Source organism: Heloderma suspectum, chromosome 3, assembly GCF_057233095.1.
Source record: "Heloderma suspectum isolate Gila_16-S chromosome 3, 16-S_ref, whole genome shotgun sequence".
In the NCBI taxonomy this organism is placed as follows: domain Eukaryota; kingdom Metazoa; phylum Chordata; class Lepidosauria; order Squamata; family Helodermatidae; genus Heloderma; species Heloderma suspectum.
In genome coordinates this window covers 212848146-212863043 of record NC_139460.1, presented here as the reverse complement: position 1 = coordinate 212863043, position 14898 = coordinate 212848146, and the positions used below count along the sequence as shown (strand labels likewise).

The 14898-nt window shown below is 45.6% G+C and overlaps 1 long non-coding RNA gene across 2 annotated transcripts; it reads right to left on the bottom strand.

Annotated features, from left to right (window-relative positions):
• Positions 1–204: 204 nt before the first annotated feature.
• Positions 205–9219, bottom strand: LOC146350716 (uncharacterized). 2 transcript variants are annotated; one of them, XR_014788872.1, is made up of 4 exons: positions 8035–8269; positions 3073–3236; positions 1855–1980; positions 205–574 (listed from the first exon to the last, which is right to left on the bottom strand). It is a non-coding gene; the product is annotated as an uncharacterized LOC146350716 (long non-coding RNA). The 2 variants fall into 2 exon arrangements; XR_014788873.1 differs by lacking the exon at positions 8035–8269 and adding an exon at positions 9064–9219 and having other exon boundaries at positions 207–574; positions 3052–3236.
• Between the last annotated feature and the right edge of the window lie 5679 nt (positions 9220–14898).

Genomic DNA, 14898 nt, shown 5'->3' with positions numbered 1-14898 from the left:
AATTTAAGTTGTAATTAATTTTTTTCAGGTGATTAATCCTAGGAAGTACATATATTTATGCATACAGCTTTTCAGGCGTTCAGAAATTACTATGCTGACAGCTTCTTTTTTCTTAAAATATAAATAATGTAAGGGAAGTCAATCCCATCAAGTTGCCATGTCTTCAGATATTTACAGGTATTCCAGTAAAAAGAATTGCCAAGTAAAACTTTGTATTTGTTTATATATCACGTTTAAACCACACAAGACTCTATACTTGATCTGAACTACGTTCAGCTACTGGGGGTGAAATGCAGATATTTATGCAGCAAATAAAATTAACATTTCAGACATTAACAGCAAAATCCCATATATGTCTACTCAGAAGCAAGTTTCATTGTTTTCAATGGAACTTATTCCTGAGCATGTATAGGATTTCAGCCTTAGTAAACAAAACTTAAAAAGTAAATCAAATAAACATGCTGAATCAGATTTCCATCAATTTTGCCACAACATTTTTTGGAAAACCCACATCAGTGTGGACACTGTATGGCTCCTCTTGTCTGCTGGGGAATTCTGGCACATTCACTTGGACCTGCAATCCAGTAAGGGATAACATCAGTGTTAAAGGTTCAGTAATATGGGTTATACATGCAAAGACTGGAGTATGAAGCAAAGGAACTTTGTTCTGTGATGCTCCATATGGAGCAAAGCCTAAGTAGACCTCTACTTTACTTTGTCAGGAGTAGGGTGGCCAGTGTCCTTTTTTTTCTTTTTTAACAGAGGATGGTCCTCTGAAAGGTTGTCAGAGGACCATCCTCTATTTGAAGGCATCCTCTATTTGAAGGGCTGTCCTGTTCAATTCCAGTTTAAAGATAAACAACCATCAGAGCTGTTGTAAATCAACTGCTAGCACCTGAACAACAGACTAAACAGGCACACATGGGTCACCTGGTCACCATCTTCCACACTATGGTGAGATATACTGTATTTCTCTTTAAATTATAATAATTATTTCTAAGTGTGCAGCTATATGTATACATTGGCACATGCAAATTGTATGCAAATTGCTGGCTTCTTCCCCCTCCCCTCTTTTCTGGTGATGCATTTCCTCTTTTCAGCAATTCACAAGTGGCCACCCAAGTGACAAGAAGTGGCTTGTGACAAATGGATTCTGGGCCACGTTGACATCAGTTTTGGGTTCTCATTTCTGCAGAGCTAGGATTTTAAGCAAAACATAATCTCACAGAACGTCAAGCCCATTTTTAATGTGAATTTTCCCACAGTTGTACTATTTATAAACTCTTGCTCCCTGTCATACACTTCCACAGTACAAGGTCTTTGATGTTTCAAAATGAGGGGTGAGTCTTTATTGTTTCATTACCGTTTCCTGGCTCTGTCTGCTGGTATACTTGGATTTTGTTGACTTGGTGCTTTAGTTTATTTCACATTTGGATGATGGGGGATGGAGGGAAAAAAGCACCTTGACTTTCTTCACCTCCAGATGCCTTTAACTGAGATCCCATAAACAAAACCTCCCTGGAATTAGCAGACAAGACATCAACAGAATACCAAACAAACATCCAAACTGGGAGCAATTTCCATGTTAATTGGCTCCATAAGTGACCTTGCCAAAACATCTCTACCCAAAGTCTGCTGTCAAGACTGACATACACAAAGATAGATACTACAAAAACAAAAACAAAACCCCACCAACATCTGCAATGGAAAATGAGATTTTAAAACTCTTGCATTAAAAATAATGCAAAGGGAAAGGGAAGGATAAACAAAACATAGTGACAGAAACAAATTAGAAGAGAGATGCTTGTTTTGCGGGAAAGTGGCCTTGCCCAATAGACTGTAAAAATTTGTTACCTCATGAGAAATTTACATTTGACTTCTTGTCCTGGTGTGAATAGATCAGGATAAAGGGGTTTAAGTAATAAGCCCTTTTAGCCTGGCAAGTTGTTTCCTTGTCAGTAGAAATTTGTTGCAAGTTTGCTGTAAATCGGAAGAAGAAAAACAACCTATTAAATGTCAGGGAAACATTTCACTGTTTTGCTGAGGCCAGGGGCAGGCAACCTTTTTTTGGTCAAGGACTGCATTCCCTTGTGGATATACTGTTGGGGGTTGAATGTTGGTGGTAGGTGGGGCCAGGTCACCCCTCTTCTCTTTCTCTTTCAGCCACTCTCTTTCTGCCATGCCCTTTCTCTCCTTCTTCCTTCCCACCCAGCGGGCTGCCAGGAAAGGACAGATCGCTCTTGCTAGAGATCTGAATTGATCGTATGCAGAAGGTTTATGAAATTAGGCTGAGGGCCATATATGGCCGTAGGGCTGCAGGTTTCTACCTGGGGCTTAGGCTCTCCCATCACACAATGCATTTTTAGGTATACACCTAAAAATGTAAGAGGTGAATGCGAGAACCGTGTTTGCAAACGCATGTATCATCATGGAGCTATAATTGGCTGCAGCTTCCTTTTGAATATATACACTTACATTGCTCCCACACTAGGGCTCATTAGTGCTTCTGAGACATTGCTTCTCCAGCAATTAGCTGGAGATGGAATTAAAATGGTGTTTATATAGCGCTATGTTCCCCATAAAATCCAGCAATGGCTGTCCCAATAAACAGTATCCTGCCATATGTTTACTAAGAAGTCCCTTAACAGAAAAAGTACTTCCTCCCTCTGTTATTATCCTTTCATTAGTAACTTTCTCCTTGTCCCTTTCTTCCTGTTCACTCAAATAACCATAGCACTCCTGACTTGTCCTTTAGTTAGTCAGTTCTTCTTCCCTATCAATGGGTGGGGTGGGGAGAAGAAATTAACTGCTGGTTTCATCTTTGGAGACAGAACAATTGTTCAGTACTTTACTTTATCTGCTGTAGGTGCAATTTTGTCATTTCATAATTGCAATCACGAAAAACGGTGAGTACTTTTGACTCAGTCCTGGTTACTTTTCATTTTTTATGAAAATTTTTGGCAGTAACAAACAAATGACTCCTCTGTCCAGCATTTTTTTTTCACCATTCCTTTACAAAAATGTTCCCTTATTCATTTCAGTTGCCCTCACTTGCTCTCACTCTCAGTTCACCTTGCTTGCCCTCAGTGACCATACCACATAGCCAGATAGGTTTGGCTGCGTAGTGTTGTGATGTCATCCTGTGATTCCTGATTGGGATTAGCCTCAGGTGACTATTCAAGAAGGAGGAAGAGAGAATGGCACGGAAGAAGTAGCTGCCAAAGGAAGCAATTGCTCTGAACAGGATAGGAAAAAACAAAAAGATGACTAGTCACACAATCCAAGCATTTTCCAGGAGATATTTACACCCTACTCTGAAACTGCTTATTTTTTACCCCAAAACCAGAACTGGCAAATATTCAGTGTAGCCCTATATTAAAACGTTCTGGAAATAAAATGCAACATTTGCATCTATTCCAAACACAGTCTTTACTACTCACTTAATTTTTTAATATGCTTTTTTCCCTTTTCTTTTTTGCAGTCCATGAGGTTTTCTCTTCAGTCTACTAACCCCTGAAACAGATTCACTTTTACATATTCTAGCTGGGATGTATTTTTTAAAAATTGCAAAGCAGTTTTCCGGGGCATATCCTCCAGACCCCTGTTTGTCATCATTGTTCTTCTCATCACCCTTATCTATCTTCCACATGTACATGCCAAAGGGGAATCTCTTTACAGAGAGACAAAGAGAGTTGCTGGTGTATGTTCTGGCTTTTGGGTATCACCTCCTGCTCCTGGGCTAGCTAGCAGCAGCTTCTTTTTTTTTAAGCGTTCACCATTTCAGGTAATTTGCAAATGCTAAATAAGGATTCACAGTTTATGTGCACACACCCAAACTGTAGCCTTTTTACAAACATTCAAGAAGGAGCTGCAGTGATAAAAACATCTGTGTACAGCTTGAGCTCTTTAAGTTCCCAGAGATTTAGCCCTTCACCATGCTGTCAACAGAATAATGCTCTGTAAAGGATCTAGACAGCAAGCCAGGAAAACTGAGACCTAAAGTGGTCCTTTCACATGGCCCTTTGCCTTTTTCTGTCATTCAATTTGTTAAAAACAAAAACAAAACAGGGTTAAGAGAGATTCCATATCCCCACCTGTGTTATTTATTTATGTATTTATTTAAGCTTATTTTTAGGCCACCTTTAAGGGTGGAATACAGGATAAAAACCACACAAAGTTGATACAATGAAAATCCATAAAAACAGAGATTACCATGAAAAAAATCACGAAACCAGAACACATATGTGCCCATGGTCACATATCTGCCCAGGCCTATGCCACCGTAAAGGCCCCAGTGCTAAAAGAATTACTATTGCTGCTGCCACCAACACCACTGCCACCACATCTTCTTCCCGCTGCTGCTGCCACTACTTCCTGCCGCTATTCCCTCCTTCTCCTCCCCTTCTCCACCACTGCTCACTCACCCTCCACCCATCTGTCCCTCCTCCCTCAGCTGCCATTGGCTTTCTTTCTTAGAGGGGAAGACGTCAGCCCTCTTCAGGCATTCATTCTTCCATGTTGCATGAATGCATGAGGAGAGGAGCACTCCAGCCTGCCCCATCAGCCATTGCATCAGTCACCCTGTAGCATGGAGGGTGACATTCTGAAGAGGAGAGCCTCCTGTATCTGTGGGGACTCCCCTCGCGACTAAGAACCCTGATTTTCCAGGGTTCTTAATTGCATGGAGAGCCCCCACAGGTAAGGGAGGCTCTTCACTCAGACTGTGGCTTTCCACGACTAGAGGGTGTGATGAGGGAGACGGGCAGGCTGGAGCGCTTCCTCCCCTCAGGTGTGTATCCTTTTCAAGTTTAGCATAGGGATGGACGAAAGGGACTTACCTTGTCCCACAGCTTGCTTCGCGGTGGGGGGGAGGCACTTCGCTTCTCCCCCCGAAGTTCAGGCGAGGGGGGGGAGGCGCCCCACCTCGCCCGGCCGAAATTCAGGCCAGGGAGAAGCGCCCCGTCTCCCCGGCTGCGAAAGAAAAAGTGAAAAAAAAAAACAACCCGTGATAGGCTACGTAACGATTAACGTAGCCTATCACGGCTAGATTTCCAAAGTCAGCCGTGATAGGCTACGTAAATCGTCACGTAGCCTATCATGGGTGACTTTGGGGGGGGGAAAAAGTGCATACGCAAATGGCGGCGGCCCATGGGCGCCGCCATTTGCGTTCCTTATTTTGGCACGTCTAGTCTATGTAAAGATTTACGTAGACTACGGCGAAAATAAGGGAACGCTATTTGCGTTGCCCTTATTTTCGCCGTAGCCTACGTAAATCTTTACGTAGACTAGATGTGCCAAAATAAGGAACGCAAATGGTGGCGCCCATGGGCTGCCATTTGCATACGCCCTTCCCCCCCAAATCACCCGTGATAGGCTACGTGACGATTTACATAGCCTATCACGGCTGACTTTGGAAATCTAGCCGTAATAGGCTACGTAAATCGTCACGTAGCCTATCACGGGTGTGTGTGTGTGTGTGTGTTTTACTTTTTTATTTTGTAATGGCGGCGGTGGCAGCTGGTCGGGAGACCAGCCGCCGCCCCCGGCCCCGCCGAAACGCCGCCGAAACGCCGCCGGGACCCGCCGCCGAGAGGGACATTCGGCCACGGTAAGTCCCATCCCGGGGGGGGGCGCGGGGGGCCAGCGGAGAATTTCCCCAATACTTTCGGGGGGCCGAATGCGTCGGCGCTCGGCCTCCCGAAGATTCGTGGAGAAATTCTCCTCCATCCCTAGTTTAGCATGCCTGAATAGGGCTTGAAAGCTCTGGTGATCCCAGGTGACCAGGCCAACAAGCCACTCCCCTTTTTAAAGAGATAAGAACACGAGGGAAAGAGGACACCACCAATCCATGCAGGGTGGCAGTAATGGTGAGGAGAAGGAACACCTGCCACTTGCTCAGTGGCATGGATATAGTGGATGCAGGCACCATCACAGTTCTCTCCCCACCCCTCATATTAAAGGGATCCACTGAGAGCATCTTGTCCAAGAGCTTCCAAAAAGTTTGAGCCAGCTCTGCCCAGCTCTGGATTGGAGGGTGGGGTGGGAGATTATTCTAGCATTTTGAGCTGGGATTGGGAGAAGTAGAAGCCAGTTGAAGTGCCATCAGCCTCTCCTGCAATAATGAAGAGAGTCCCACTCATGCAAAAGCTGCACATTTTTAAAGAGGCTCTGAATTTTACATTCCTATATGTGGCCATAAATAAATATTTAAGTCACTAGAAAGTTGGATTCAGGTTTAGTCTTATTTAGAGTAGACCCACTGCAATCAATGGGAGTGAAGTTAGTCATGACTAACTTAAGTCCCACTGATGTCAGTGGATCTACGTTAAGGATGACTAAGCCTGGATCCAACCCGATTATTCAAACCATCCAAAACATTTGGAGCTTTTTTTTTTAATCAATAACAACATGGCTACTCTTATATGTTACCAAAGAAGGCAGATGAAAATCAGGGCTGACAGTCTATAGGCAGATGCTTTTGAAGATTCTACCAAGTTTTCACTCTTGCTTTCTGAATCAGGGGTTGAGTATAAGATAACACATTTCTTTAAATCCAAGAAATCTTTGCATATCAAAGCATTCAACTAGTCAATAAGACCTTAACAAGAAGATAGGTCAATCTGTTTAAGCAATGCAGATATGCGGTTTGCTATAAGACCATTAGTGAATGAATAAATTCACCAGGGATCTGTATGACTGAGAACAAAAAAGACTTGCGTATTTTACAACCAACAAAATGCTACTTGGGGCTCAGCTTACCCAGGAGAATTAAATAACTGTATGATTATAGAATTTTAAAAGGGGCAATATAAAAAGGTTCAAGCATATCTCCCATACATCCTATAAAATTTAGGAAGTTCACAATCCCTGTAGTAGCTATAGAACCTAAACCATACTAACTCTCATTTTGTAATCTGAATGAAAGAAGTGGCTCTTGATTCCAAATGCCACAGTTTGGCCCCCAAATAAGCTGAAGTTTATTAGCACAAGCTTTATGTCATTATAAGTATTTTTTAAAATTCTTTTAAAAAGAACTGGGAGAAGAGCAGGTTATGAATCCCTAAAATAAATGCGAGCATGCATGCATGCTATACATACTAGGGCTGTGCATGGACCTCCCACTTCCCTTCGGATGCCGCTCCAGACCTTTACTTCGGACCAATTTGGACCCCATCCGCTTTGACTCAGATCCGAATCCAAATCGAGATTTGGACATTCAGATCACTCATTTTTGGCATTTTCCCATTAACTTGCATGGGAAAACACAAATGGCTATAACTTTTTCACTTTTCACTATACATAGATGATATTTGGAGAACTCTCCACTCCCCTGGAGGGGTGTCCATCTGCCACATTTCAGGCAATTTGGCCCATTAGTTTTTGTGCTAGGCACAGGTGAAATTTGATTAAAACTGGCAGGGGCAGGGCTCTTTGGAGGGCTCCAAGAAAGGTGTCCAGGGGCACATTGATGCCTGTGGGTACCACATTGCCTACCACTGCTATAGGGCATTCTTCCTCAACCTGGCACCTTCCAGATGTTTGGGGCAACAACCCCCATCATCCCAGACATGTGCCATGCTGTCTGGGGCTGATGGGAGTTGTAGTACAAAACATCTGGAGGGCACCAAGTTAGGGGAGGCTGCTATAAAGTCTGATGGCTCTGGAGGCATCTTTGGTGTTGACATCCATGCCCTCAAAGAGGCCTGCTGTTCTGACATAATGCGGTGACACATCAATGAAGCCTTTGCATCCATGGCAGAAGCCTATCAGATAAATAACTATGTGATAACAGAATTTTGAAAAGGGGCAAACACACACCAAAAGTTGAAGCATATCATAAACCTACCACCTGATTCTAGTTATTTTCAGAATTTGATAGTTCTCTTGTAAGAATCTGCAAGAGCAGCATCAAGTGGGAGAATGTTAAATAAAAGCAGGAGAGGCTGTATGAGAGTGATTGGGGTGGGGGAGCAGAACAACAAGTAGACCTTTCAATTAAGTTCCACACCGTATTTCAAACAAAGCAAGGCTGACCTCTCTTGTTCCCGGCGTTCTCCACACTCTGAGGCTTGCCCACCTGCTGCGTTATTAAGTCGGAGCCTCAACACAACTGCTTTTGGTCTACAGACATGTCTGCTACTTTACAGCTGTAAAGCACTAGGGGACTCACACCAGGAACCCTGGAAGCAGGGCTCTAGACTCTTATTTCCATGCCACCATCACAACTTGCTGCTGGAGGGAATTCCTGGTCTGATCTTGGCAGTGCTGCAGTGCTACCACTGCAGGTGGCCTGGAGTGGTACCACAGCTTCCAACCTAGCAAAGATCAGGTGACACTAGCAGCCAATAGATTCCCACTCTGGCCCTATAAAATGGCTGACTCTGTGCTGGATTCTCACTTGGAGCATCTTGTTGTTCAGGTGCAGACCACGCTACTTAACTGCCTGCAGACTCTAGATCAGGGGAGGGGAGTGGTTTACCTTAGCCCATTCAGTTCTGGTAGGCCTACATCAACCTTATATCTTTCTTAAATGTCCTGCAGTTGAGCTGTTAATGGGTAGCCTCGGGGAACCTAGTTCTTTCCCTCCATCCAGGATCCTAATGCCTGTCATATTTTACCACAGCTTTCTCCCACTCAGGACCAGCACCAGCATATGGCATCCTTGGGGGGAAAAATTCTTATGATATCAATTCTCACAGATAGATAGATAGATAGATAGATAGATAGATAGATAGATAGATAGATAGATATAATTAAAAAGAGTGGTCTATATAGTTCCTGAGGAAGGCTATTCCTAGTCAAAACAGTAACACACCAGGGTTTCGTTTGACTGATATGTTGATATGATGTATATGCATTGGAAATTAGGGATGTGCGTGGACCCCCCAATCTGACCTGGGGGACAGTTCAGGGCTTCTGAGGCAGGCCTGATTTGGCTCGGGTTGATTGTGGGGGGGCTGTCTTGCTTTGGCCTACAAAGCTGAAGTGGGATTCGGATGTCCGAATCCTGCTTCTCACACACACACACACACACACACACACACAAACTGCCAACCTCCTTACCTGGGCTCTTGTTCTGTGGCGGCGGGGGGTGTGTGCTGCCACCAGGTGAACCACCACTGGGGGACTCCCACTGCCGCTGCCAGGGGGAACCGCTTGCCACTTCCACTACCAGCTCCTAGGCCCTCTGGACACACGCTGGCAGCCGTCTTGTTGTTCTGAGGGGGGAGGAGCCATTTTTAAAATGGCAACTCCCTGTATTTCCTGAAATGGCAATTCCCTGTATTTCCATTTTAAAAATAGCTCTGCCCCTCCAGAACAGAAGTCAGCTGCTGGCACACATCCAGAGGACCCAGCTGGGGGCTGGGTGGTGGCAATGGCGGCAAAGTGGTGGCTGGGCTTCTGGGTCGCTCTGAAGCGCACCAAAGAGCTTCAGAGTGACCCGCTTCACTTTGGGCCACTTTGAGCCCCCTCCACTTCACCTCAGAGATGGCCCAAAGTGGCCCAAAGCATCCTGCTTCGACTCAGAGCTCGGGCTTCAGGTCGAAGCAGTGCGCAGCTCTATTGGATATTTACTTCCTCTGTAATTTGGTGTGTATAATCAATTGTGCCCTATTTGTTTATACACATATTTATAAACTGCTATAAATTTACTTCTTTTATACAGTACATTGATTAAGAGCAGTTCTGTAAGATCCCTTGCACATTGTGTGTTTTGTTCAGTTTCAACTGGAGATCTAGTCTTCTCTGTGTAGTAGTGTATACTTGTGCAAATGCCAGGGACACAACAAGACACCCCCCCACACACACACTGCTGACACTGGCTTGGTTGTCTGGGCCCTCTTTTTTTGCCTTGTGCTGACAGAAAGATTAGTACAGCATGGCATTGGCAGGAGTTAAATAACAATGGCAGCAGGAGTTAAATAACAATGGCAGCAAGACCAGTGCAGCGCTCCTGTCTGTGCTGCTGCTTTCCACCATCTGGTAAGCCTGGTGGAAGGGAGGCTCACCAGGTGGGGTGCCTGCTGAGGGCACTTTCCCCGGGCCACCTCAAACCTGGAACCATTCTGTTCCTGCCTCACACACATGTCTCAGGCAGAGGCAGCTCTATCTTTGGGGTGAATAGGGCAGCACCATGCCACCCACCCACTTGTGACAGAGAGATTCCACACACACACACACACACACAGACACCCCAACCAGGTACATTTGCTCTAGTACACAGTATGCACTTGCCAAGTGTCAAGCATGTTCTTCTCCTATCCTCCTCCAGGAATCGCGGTAGAATCTTGAGCATCTGCCCTGCAGCATACACATGCCCCAGCCCCAGTGAACGCCGCTGCCACTGGTCTCAGATACTGAATAGGGATGTGTGAACTGGCAAATCCCAACCTCAGCAAAGTTCTCTGAATTCCACCTCAAACCTTGTTCCAACTCGTATCCATATCAGATCGCGAGCGTGGCTTTCCCCCGCTTATTGCACAAAATTCATGTGTATTTTTGTGCATATCTTTCCAAACGTACACATCAATTTCGCACATGCTTTTAAATGTATGCTTTTTTCTCCCATCAATTAAAATGTATTTGTGTGCATTTTTCAAACACATTTTTTGTTATTGTTCTGGGCATCACAAGCCCAGAAATGGACTTCAACCATAGATTGTGTTCAGGTCTGCATTCGGGTCTGGGAGACGCAAACTGGGTAAGTTCTGGTCAGAAACAAACGGAAAAACATTTCTCATACATCCCTGAATGAAGTGGCATCTGCATTGCACTGCATTCCCAACAGTATTCACATCTTTAACTTCTAACAGCAACTCCAATGAAGCAGCACCAACAGAAATCCTTACTTTTATTTGCTACTGAGTTAACATATTTGTAGGGATGTCAGAGAATTCTGCCATGGACTCCAGCGAGGCTGGATTCTTTAGAATCTGGCCCCCCGGAATCCATGGCGGAACAGCCTCCCCCACTCTGCCACCCCACGGAATCCCCTCGGGACAGAACATGCCTGGCAGTGGATCCTGTGGCTCCGGCGGCGGTGGCGGTGGATGCAGCGGTGGCAGCTCTGGCTGGTCTCCCGGCCACTGTCGGGCAGATGCGGCCACAAATGGCAGCCATCGTAGCAGCCGCCATTTGTGTGGCTGCCTTTTGCAGTGATAGGCTATGTAAATACTTATGTAGCCTATCATGGCTGACTACAAGGATGCAAATGGCAGCCACTATGACGGCCGCCATTTGCAGCCGCAGCAGCCCAGCAGTGGCCGGAACTCCGGCTGCCACTGGCCCTGGCCAGCGGCTCCGTGGAGCCTCCATGGAGCGGAGCCAGCCAGAGAGGATTCCGGGGGGAGGGACGGAGCGCCTCCCCCCCACTGCGGATTGACCAGCATGGAGCCAGATAGGGATTTCGTACATCCCTACATATTTGTGTCTCTCCATCCCTTGCAAATATTAATAAGACTGGAACCAAGCTTTCCGAATGGCCTGCATTTGGCTCCTTTCCCCCAATATTTGAGGGAAACAATATAAACTGCTATTTGCACTGCATCCTGATTCTGAGTATCAGCCAACAAAAACTGGCAGAAGTCTGTGGGTGTCACATAGACAGCATCAGGAACATGAACTGGTGTGAAAGCCTGGAGGAATAAGAAGGAATGCAAGTCAGTAGCAGCCAGGGAGACACAACTTACAGGAGGGATACAAGAGAACTTGGTAAATGTGCTCAAGATTCCAAGTTAAGTTAGTGTTTGACATGATTGGGGCAGAAGTGGGGGGAGGCAGGTGGGAAAAGCAGAATAGATCAGACAAGAGACAGGAGGAGACAGAAAAAGTGCGCCCACCGTGCATACAGCTTCAGAGGTTCTTGGGTGGCTTATTTCAATCTGGCTTCAGGTCTGGTTTTAGAACAGAGACAGTTTTGATAACCCTGATTGACAGCCTATGCCAGGAACTGGACAGGAGGCATGCATCCCTCTTGGTTCCACTGCACCTGTCAGTGGTTTTCAATACCAGTGATTATGGTATCCTTCTCAATCAACTGGCAGAGATGGGCATTGGAAGCACTGTATTACAATGGTTCTGGTCCTTCTTGGGAGGTTGGTTTCAGAAGGTGTTGTTGGGAGACTTCTGCCCGACTTCTTGGCCTTTGCCCTTGGGCAGTGGTAGGCAACCTGGTCCCCTGCAGAGGTTTTGGACTCCAGTTCCTATAGCCCCTTGCCATTGGCCATGCTAGTTGGTGCTGAGGGGGGTGTAGTTCAAAACTTCTGGAGGGCACCAGGCTGCTTACCCTTGGCCTTGGGTGTCCCACAGCATTCCATCTCATCCCCTGCGTTAGTTAACTTCTATACGAAACCACTGTGGGAGGTCACCCAGTGATTTGTGGGGCATTATCATCAGTATGCAGATGAGATGTAGTGCTAGCTCTCCTTTCCACCTCATTCTGGGGAAGCTGTTGACGTCCCTAACACCTGGAGGCAGTAATGGGCTGGATGAGGGGTAATAAACTGAAGCTTTATCCAGACAAGAGAAATGGAGACCAAATGGAGGCCAACTGACTTCCTAATGCTTAGAATCCCTGGTAGGCTGCTCTTTTGAGTTTTCCACTTAGTCTCAGGCAATTAGCATCTGTAAGCGTCATTAGGCTGAATGGAAATAAAGCCTTGGAAAAGAGCCCTTTTGTCTGCGTGTTGATTCTGGCTACTTGAGGATTTCAGAAGGCAGCAGGGGCACTTCTGACAGCTTGGTCTCCATTTGGAGAAAAGTGCGGCAACTCTCTGAACTTAAGGAGTAGGAGGGGAGAGTCCCCCCCCATCCCGTGGGGCCTCAGGGCACAGCTGTTGTCGTCGCGCCAGTCGGGCTGAGCACCTCCTCTCATCGCCCGCAACCTCCCGCTTGTCTCTGCACCTGCGCCTTACGTCTAGAAGCTCAAGTTGTCCCTCCCTCTCCCTGCCAGGGTCACTATTGCTCCCAGGAATGTGAGCAGGAGGGGGCTCTCCCTCCAGCTGCACCTCTGAAAAGCAAGCGCATTCTTCTCCCACGGATTATATCTCTTCTTCAGAATCAGAGCTGCTTTGGGACTCTATGGGCTCAGATCCAACCTTGACATCTGGAACCCTCAGCCCTCAGTCCTGAGCCATGACATATACAGCCCTCTCAACGTAGTAGATGTGACATGATTATAATAAAATCATGGAAACATATTGCAGAATACAAAACCAGTATACAAACAACAAAAACATACAAACTAAAATGAACAGTAAAAACAAACAGCAACAAATTTTAAAATTACCATTAAAAGTTATCATGGGCCCTTAGGATCCTTAGGAACAGCCATCTTTTTTTCCCCATACAAAGCCCCAGAAAGTGAAGCTATGTCATCACATATTCTCATTCCCAGGGGCATTCCTGCCTAATTTTGAAAGCATGTGGCAACTGCTGGACTTTCTAGTCACTTGAAGTGATGCTTACACTTAACAAAGTTAGGAGGAGGGGGAGGAATAAAGTGCCCTTGGGACCAGTTCATACATATCATAAGTTACTAAGTACCCCTGCACACATCCTAGCGTACCCTTAGGGATGTCAGAGAAATCCACAATAGATTCAAGTGGGTTCAGATTTCTATGACTCTGAGCTACAGATTCCAAAGTGGACTGGATTGTTAGAAGTCATGCGGATTCTGCGGACTTGTGGAACAGTTTTTTTTACTTTGGGGAAGATTTGTGCAAATGTGCACTTGTGCTAATGCTTGTTAGCGCTAGTGTGCATTAGCACTAGTTTGCATTAGTGCTGATGCACATTAGCACAAATGCGCACTAGCACAAATGTGCATTTGCAAGCAGGAACGAATTCTTGTACATATCTTGAAAACTCCGATTCCATCAGTGAGCAGATGACTGAATGAAAATGCCTGAAAATCTGCAAAGCACATATGGAATGATTTTAACAAAACCTGTTCATCCCTACAGTACCCACACCACCCCAGCATCCCCCCTCCAAACCTCTGGATGTTTGGCAAGATCTAGCACTCAGACCAACCCTAACCAATATGCTTCTGGACATAATTCAAAGTGCTGGTTATTATCTCTATAGCCCTAAATGGCTTTGCTCCAGGGTACTTAATGGACCACCTCCTCCCATACCCTGCCTGCACCCTTATATCTTATGGAGAGGCCCTATTCAGCATCCTGAAATGGGTGGGTGCAAAGATAGTCAGGGCGCAGAAGGGGGTCTTTTCTGTGGCTGCACATCCTGGTAGTGGAACTCTCTCCTGCAGGAGGTTCGTTTGGTTCCCCCTCTCTTTTCAATTTCTGCTGTCAGATGGGGATAATCGTGCTCAGGCAGGCTTTTTATTAACCATAATCTTTAGACGCTGATTCTGATGTTCTAATTATGTGCCATGATGTTTCTGTTTTTAGCTTGTTTGTTTTAATTATTTTAATTGTTTAGTTGTTTGTTTTCCTGTTCTTTGAATGTTGTTAGCTGCCTTGGGCACCCCTCTGGTGAAAAGGGAAGAAATAAATTATGTTAATACATATATCAGAGAAACTGTGTACAGAAATGTGGCAACAGGGAGCAGCAGGAGATGAGACAAGCACAAGGAGCAGAGCAGAACGTAAAGCAGAAGCATTGAGCTACTGAAATGATAATTGAATAGTGTAATGGTGAGCAGTGGTTTAGTGCAGTGGTGGTAGTTGTCCTGAGATTGTGCTCCTGTCCTGTGTGTTCAGTCCCATGTGTTGAGCCCACAGGGATTCTGCTTTGGGGTTCACAACTCAGTTGTACAGCACATGCTTTGCAAGCATAACATCCAAGGTTCAATCCATGGCATTTCCAGTTAAAGCAGGGGTGCACAGTCTATGCCCTGGTGGCTGCATGTGGCCCACCCAAGGTCTTTACTAT